The 7,647-nt window shown below is 38.1% G+C and overlaps 1 non-coding gene across 1 annotated transcript; it reads right to left on the bottom strand.

Moving 5' to 3' along the window:
* Positions 1-6,956: 6,956 nt before the first annotated feature.
* On the bottom strand, positions 6,957-7,082 carry LOC122803050. Its single transcript, XR_006365082.1, has one exon. It is a non-coding gene; the product is annotated as a small nucleolar RNA snoR83 (small nucleolar RNA).
* Positions 7,083-7,647: the final 565 nt, after the last annotated feature.

Genomic DNA, 7,647 nt, shown 5'->3' with positions numbered 1-7,647 from the left:
CCGTGCATGCAGAGGCATGTAAAGGCAAAATACTTGCATTCAGTCAGTGGCTAAGGCTTAGTATCCTTGATGGCTTCCCTAAACGTGGCTGATGACCTGCTGATTGAGTTCTAACTACCAGACTCAACTGGTTGAATTTTCTTTTCTCTGTAGTTCTGGCTAGCAAGCACTGTGGTAACTCTGTTTTTGTGACTTGCTTTCACTCTTCACTTTCACTGTGTGTGTGTGTGTGTGTGTGTGTGTGTGTGTGTGTGTGTGTGTGTGTGTGTGTGTGTGTTGGAGGGGATCACTCACTCGCTCTCACTCTTCACTGTTAGTGTTCATGTGTGATTGCTTGCTTGCTCTCACTCACTCTTTGCTGTGTGTGTGTGTGTGTGTGTGTGTGTGTGTGTGTGTGTGTGTGTGTGTGTGTGCGCGCGCGCACGCTCGCATGCGCTGACATGTGAGCAAGTGTGTGTGTGTGTGTGTGTGTGTATGCGTGTGAGCATGTCTGTGTGTGCATGTGTGTGTGTGTGTGTGTGTGTGTGTGTGTGTGTGTGTGTGTGTGTGTGTGTGTGTGATCACTCGTTCACTCTAAGAAGTATGAAGTCAAACTCTGCCTTTAAGGGTGGAGTTTGACTTATGTAGTTCTGTTCCACTTTTCCATTATACCCCGAGCTCTCACACTGTCTCATAAGACGTTTCACTTCAAAAAGACCCTATCATTCAGGCAGAAAACTGAACTTGATTGGTGCTGGGATGTATCAAATACCCCTGTTCTTGCATGAGTAGATCTAGTCTGTGAGGAGGCTTTGGTAATTGCTCCTGGCCATTTTTAAAGAAGGGAAAACTATGGTTGCTTGGGCCAGAAGGGAGTCACAGCAATGATAATGAGGAATTCCTTTTAAATCTTCAGAAGCACCCTGGATATAAATGGAAAGGGTAAAAAAGCATAAAGGAATATTTTTTTCCATGGAAAATAAAATGCATCTGTCTTCCAGGCCTTCTTACATGGGGTCCTAGAGCAGAATCCTTCTAGCTAATTGTTCAGAGAGGAGGCAGAGGTCTACTTGATGAATCAAATCTTGGAAGACTCCCCAATCTAGTTTCCATTTACGAGGGTCTGTTCTTACCCTACTCAGCTTGTCTGCCACACACTTTTGCTATGACAGAATGTAGGATGCTTGTAGAGTAAGATTGTGCTGTGAAGCTGTATACCAAGCTAACATGGTTAACTTGCAATGGGATACTACCTGCCCCCCCCCCCCAAGCTTGTTGATGTAGTACATGACTGTGGTATTGTCTGTAACAACTTGAAGAGGCCCTGAGGACCAAAGATGATTCAGAAAGTTGAGTGCTTTGATCAGGGCAAGCATCCATTTTATATTTATGTACTTGCATCTATCCTTACTGTCCCACAACTCTTACACATACACCAAGCAAAATTGGAGGTGTCTGTGGTGACTGAATGCTTTGGAACAGGGGGGAAGAAGATGAGACCCAGATTTACAAATATCTGTTGCCTTCAACAAGGGATTTCTCTTCTGAAATAGCCTGGCACTGGGATTTGAAAAGACAAAGGCTGCTGTTACTGGGACAAAAGAGACTTCAAATAGCACTTTATCCTTCTCATGTGGAGTCTTTCCAGGGGTATCATGAGAATTATAGAAGCCATGAGACTCAAAATCCTGAGGTATTCTCTCACAGTGACTGAAGTCTGAGTGGGAAACCTTATAGACATATCTTGATATAAATATATTTTTCTCTGTCAAAGAAAAGATCTTTGAACTTTGGTGCCTAGTTGACATCCCACAAACACATTCCTGTGAGAGGGAGTCAAGAACGATTTTGAATGCTGTCTTGGAATCGCAGCTTGTGCATCAGATCTCTCACCCAAAAAAGAGATTCCTAACACTGTGAAAAAGACAATGCAAGGATAAGTAAGTCATCTTAATATTGAATGCAGCTGCAATGAGCTATAACTAGAGATCGACAGTTTTTGAGCACTCTTGCTCAGTGAATAGCTAGAAGGGTAAAGCAGAAAATGGATAATGTCACAAAACCTTAAGAAACACCTGAAATCTGGATGAATAGGGATGAAATGATAAAGAGCCTTTTGAATCAAATGTTAACAGGAAACTTGAATGAGCTAGAAAGTTGGGCACTATCACAGACAGGTTTAGGATAGAAAGATCTAGAACTGGTATCCCAGCATTTCCTTTCCTTGGCAGTAAAAACATTCTTGAATACAACCCATTTCTCACCTGGGAAGGGGTAACTAATTTTATCACACCCAGGGATAGCATATTATGAAGGACAAGTTGAAATAAAAGAGTCTGGTCTAGAGGATAAGGAATATCCCCCTAGATAGGAGGAATTACCTCCTGTTGCCATCTATTGCCATTATGAATTGTCTTCAGAACACATATGTCTGAAACTATATGTTGCCAAAGAGAAAAGTAGAAATTCTGTCTTTCTAAAAGACAAAATGTGGTGCCTGGGTGGAAGGGGGGATCAAAGTCTCTTAAATAGTCATTCTAACTTATTGGACTCTTCTTGGTTTTGAGAGATTCCAGAATACTTCTTGTAACCTCCTTGCCATTTCTTCTTAAACATCTGTTTACCTTCATTTTGTTGAGCTGTTTATTTTGTTTCTTACCAAAACTGCATGGCTAAAACTCTATCCAAAGGAGAATTTAAAATCTCATTTTTAATATCATCTATGAGATTCTGAAAATGCAGCCATGTGAACTACCAGTGGCCATAGCCCATGAAGGAAAATCCACACAGTGTCGTACACACACTGTATACATTGAATAGTGACCTGAACAATACAAAAAAATAAATTATTTAAAGTAGACATTTTCTAACAAGAAGAAGCTGCAGATAAAACCTTCCTCATACTTTCAGGACAAGCTTTAATATAGCCTGAAAATTCAAAATTCCCAAAAGTTGCAGAAGCATATACTTTTTCCCATATTTATCAATAATGTTCCTATCCTTATCAGAAATAGAAGGATTGGCATTCTAAGTGTTTAGCAGGAGAAGGATTAACTAAAGCTATAGCTGTTGGATCAAATTTGGGGCGAGTGTATGAAAACTTAAAAGACTGAAGAACTTCATACATCCTATCTGCCTTTTTAGGAGCAGCTGGCTGACTGTCAGGAAAATTATATGCAGTAACACACACACACACATCCTTCAAGGCAGACAAAATTGAAGGAATGCATGCAAGTGCTGGAAATTCCTTCTGTAACACCTGATGGTATTTTCTGAGGGACTGAGGATGCTCAGTGTTCTCCCATTAAATTAACTGGCACATTCTAGAAATAGTCTCAGAGAAAGAGAACCCCCACAGGGAAAATCAGATATTAAGCTCTCCTCTAAGTCAGAATTAAATCCTGAGCCAGACCCAGTAAACTACTCTTGTTAAAGAAATTTGAGGAAGAGTAGATACATACTTAATGTTCTGCTTCTTTTGACAGGAGAATTTGGACCTACTGTATTATTAGTGACAGCAACAGCTTCTCTGGGGATAGACACAACATTCTGATAAAACAGGGAAGCTTTACCTGCTCCCAACATTGAAAAGAGTGACACTCCCTTGCCCATTGAGGGGATGGCAACAGATGCAAAGGACTAAAACCCCAGTCCATAGTGGCTGTAGGTGCTACACCAGAGGGTTTTGGGGGTAGAAGATGAGTGGTCTGAGGTACAACAAATGGCGACAGCAGAGTCACCCACCAGCAGTTGAGGCAAACTGCTAGCCTGCTGTGGCAGTAGAGTCTGTTTGCATAACATTTTATTTTGTGGTTGGAAGAAGGACCAGCTGTGGCACCAACAGTTTGTTCTATGGTTAAGCCAAAAATAGGGCCTCTTTTCAAACGAAACTATGCAGCAAATGCTGGTAAATACTGAGTCTTTAAAAGTTACTTTTCCCAGAAAAACAGAGTAAAAAGCACTTTAAAACACTATGCTAGCTCCACAAAGTAAAAGAAACATAGTTTCTCTTTCAGTTACTTTAAACTTATTTTAAATTGACAGGAAAAAGAGCATTTCTCTTTAAAAGTACAGTACGGTCTCATGATAGTCCATTATAGCACAAGATCCTAGCTATAAAACAACTTAAATGAAGAGGAAAGTATAGATATTAAGCAAAATTAAGAATTTTTCCCCAATGAAAATTTATCTGCCCAGCAAAGGAACAGCACAAGCCAACTGTTGATCCTCAAATGCATTAGAAGAGCATACGCTTTGGTGGTAGTAAAGCTCTGAAGGGCTTGGATCAAAAACTTGTCTTTTGATCAGCTCAACTTGTCATTTAGTCAGCTGAACTCAAACTGTCTGACAGTTTGTGTGTGTGGAAGGTGCCAGGAAGATTTGGAAGCTGACCGGCTGTTATATCCTTGGCAGGACAGGATCCATAGAGCTCAAGCTTCTACAGCAGTAATCAATATTATGAATGCTTTTTTTTCTAGTCATTCTGACAATGATTTATAGCTGGACAATGACCTCAATATTCCAAGTGACAAAAGTTACTGACTTCGGCCCCTAACATCTCTATTTCCTTACCACATCTGTAGCCACGTACAATAAATCCAAAATATTTTCCTGAGAAAACCATGAATTCATCATCTTCCTAAGACATTGATTACAGCTGAGGCATTTGAGTGATTTATTAAAGCTAAGATCACAGCAGTTAAATACTTTCGGACTTTTTTGTCATGAATCAGAAAACCAGAGCGAGCTATTTTCTGTAAACCTGTATTACTAGTGAAAACACAGCTGAATGCAAATATAGTATTTCAAGATTACCTTTTGTGACTTCCAATAAGTTGAATACCTCAAATTGCCTAAACCATTTTATAAATCATACTTGTTTGAAAAGATGCAATTATAAGATTACATCTGTAGACTAGATGTAAGAACACTTAAAATAAAAAGGACAAGGATCCTGCTTTATATGACCTTACTTATTAAAAAAAAAGAAAAAGGAACTGCAAATAGATGAATTTAGGTGTCTCTGTTTCTTGTGCATGGTTTGGCTTAAAACAATTAAGAGAAATGCCAAGATAATCAAGGGGAAAATGTGTAGTCTATTATTGAAAATATGTTATGAAAAGTAATGATTCTGTCTGAAACAAATGCCCAGACCTCCATAAATGACAAATTATAAGTACCTTCTGGAAAAAGCAATCAATTTGAATCAAGTATGGTTGAAGTCTGATGGGTCACTATGTTTTGACTCACTAAATGGCAAAGAAATATCACATGTGGGCTTTAATGCAGTAATTTTAACTCCATATTTCAAATGCCATTTAAGTTTAGTTAACTATAAAGTGGTATGCTGATTTAAATTTTAAGAAAAAAATGCAGAACCTCTGGTTCACTACATTGTAGACAAGTAAAGGATTTCACTTCACCTGAAGGCAAGAGACACTAAGGAAATAATGCCAGAAATGAATTGTTTAAAGGTCAGACTTTTATAAATATTCAGAAATTCACAAAGAGGACTGCCAATTGTACAGTAATTCAGCAAGGAATGGAGGCAATTGTCAATTTCTAAAATGAAAACCCAGAGTATATGAAGTAAGGGCTGTATGCTAAAAGTACATAAAGATTCTTCTTTTTATAATGTTTAAGGCATATATTTGTTTTTTTCATAAGATAACACTTAATGAAACTTCCCAAATAAGTATTGTACCTCATGACATTTGTACATCAGACATTTGAGCAGATATAGCCCTGGTGAAATTTTAATGAGGTAGGAAATACAAGAATAGAATAGTTATTTGGTACAGCATATTAATGCTCGGGGTGACAAGATGATATTCAGATGTTCATTTTTAATTTAAACTGAAACATGTTTTGTTATGAGAGTAGGAAACTGAACTCTGAAACAGGTAACTCCGGTCAGTAAAAGTAATATGACCTGCTTCACCTTTCTGTAGGGAAACCTTTCATCTTTATCTGTGACACTTATTGGAATAATTTTTAAAACTGAAAAGTGCAAGTCACTGTAATAGGCTCACTTCTTACTTTCCAGTCCTAGTTTCTTAGTCTACTGCAGCTTACTTTACTTCTATTAATGTTCCTGCAGTTCATCTGTTCCCATTTCATAAAAGGCAAGGTGTGATATAAAAACTAGCCTGCAGTTAACACTATAGCATGTGATGTTTGAATATGCACATGAATGCATGTGTGTATGAGGGTTTATACAGACAAATACATGCATACGCACATACATGTTACTGCATATAATTTTCCTGACAGTCAGCCAGCTGCTCCTAAAAAGGCAGATAGGATGCATGAAGTTCTTCAGTCTTTTAAGTTTTTATACACTTGTTCCAAATTTGATCCAACAGCTATAGCTTTAGTTAATCCTTCTCATGCTAAACATCTATGGAAAAATGAAAATGACCCAGAATTGCAGTCATCTTCTGTCAAGTTTTCAAACTTAACTGCTCCAAAAAGAATTTAGTTCCCTACAGACTACAGTATCCATCATTTCTGGACTGAAATTTCAGATATATTTTTTGAGCCTTTCCTTCCTCTTATACTGATGCTCTCACCAACCATAGTAAACCAAAATGCATACATACATATAAAAGCAAAGACCTCAAGATGGTTAATGCCCCTGAGCTATAAGTCTCTGCACAGTACACTGGTTGGTGCCTGAAATGCAAGTGATTGATGCCTGAAAGAAGTCCCGTGTATATGGAAGCTGCAGTCTTTACAAATGCAGCTTTCCTGCTTTTTGTATACATTTCTCTATCTACCCCATGCTTGCCAGAAATAAAGAATGATCCTCCTTTGTTAGCAGATAGATTTCTCTATTACTAATTTATTTGGTATACACTTAGAACAGCTCTTATCCCCTCTGACACTGTCACCCCAACTCAGACTGATGTATAAAATAATGAAATCAAGAAATCAAATCTTCAGAATCTAAGGCACTGGTGAGGTGCAAACACATCAGACTTGGTTCTTGTTATTACTTTTCTTTTTCCTTGAAAAAAAAAAAAAAAAGAAAACAGCGAACCAAAATGCATTATTATCTTCTTAACTCGAATCAACACTACAGTTGTGGACTCATCAATCAATGCTAAACCCATTCTTTGGCACTAGCCATGCATTGAGGATCATTACCTGCTCCAGAATGGATGCACAGCTTGGGTACAATATTCAAAATGAAACATGCATTACAAAGCCTGTTTATGGGGGTGCTGTGTTCTTATGATATTTTGTAGCATTTCATTCCTAACATTCCAGTATAACTTCACTGAAGCAGCATTTTATTAACAATATCATTGTCATGATGAAAACTTGTTTGGAAGAAAAACTTTCTCTCGCTCTCTCACTGGATCCATCCATCAATCCTCAACCCCCTTTTTTCCATTTTGCACATGGGGGTTGGGGTGTCACTTTCAACAGTGACAATTATCCCGAGCCAAGGTTTACAATGCTGTGTTATTGTTCACTCATGAATGTTTTAGCAAATTTGCTTCACGAGAAAGGCCTATGAAATGATGTTGATAGTTTTGGGGAAGATGATTGGCAGGCATGTGGACTCCTCTTTTGCTTATTAAATGTAGTCTAAAGATTTGTTTTTAACAATACTGTATCCCTAATGCATAAGTATATTAACATATATTAATGTTAGTTCTC

The sequence above is a fragment of the Protopterus annectens genome, chromosome 5.part0 (assembly GCF_019279795.1).
Source record: "Protopterus annectens isolate FY-2018-M chromosome 5.part0, PAN1.0, whole genome shotgun sequence".
NCBI classification, from domain to species: Eukaryota; Metazoa; Chordata; order Ceratodontiformes; family Protopteridae; genus Protopterus; species Protopterus annectens.
The sequence above is the reverse complement of the archived record's forward strand: the minus strand, read 5'-3'. Positions and strand labels throughout refer to the sequence as shown.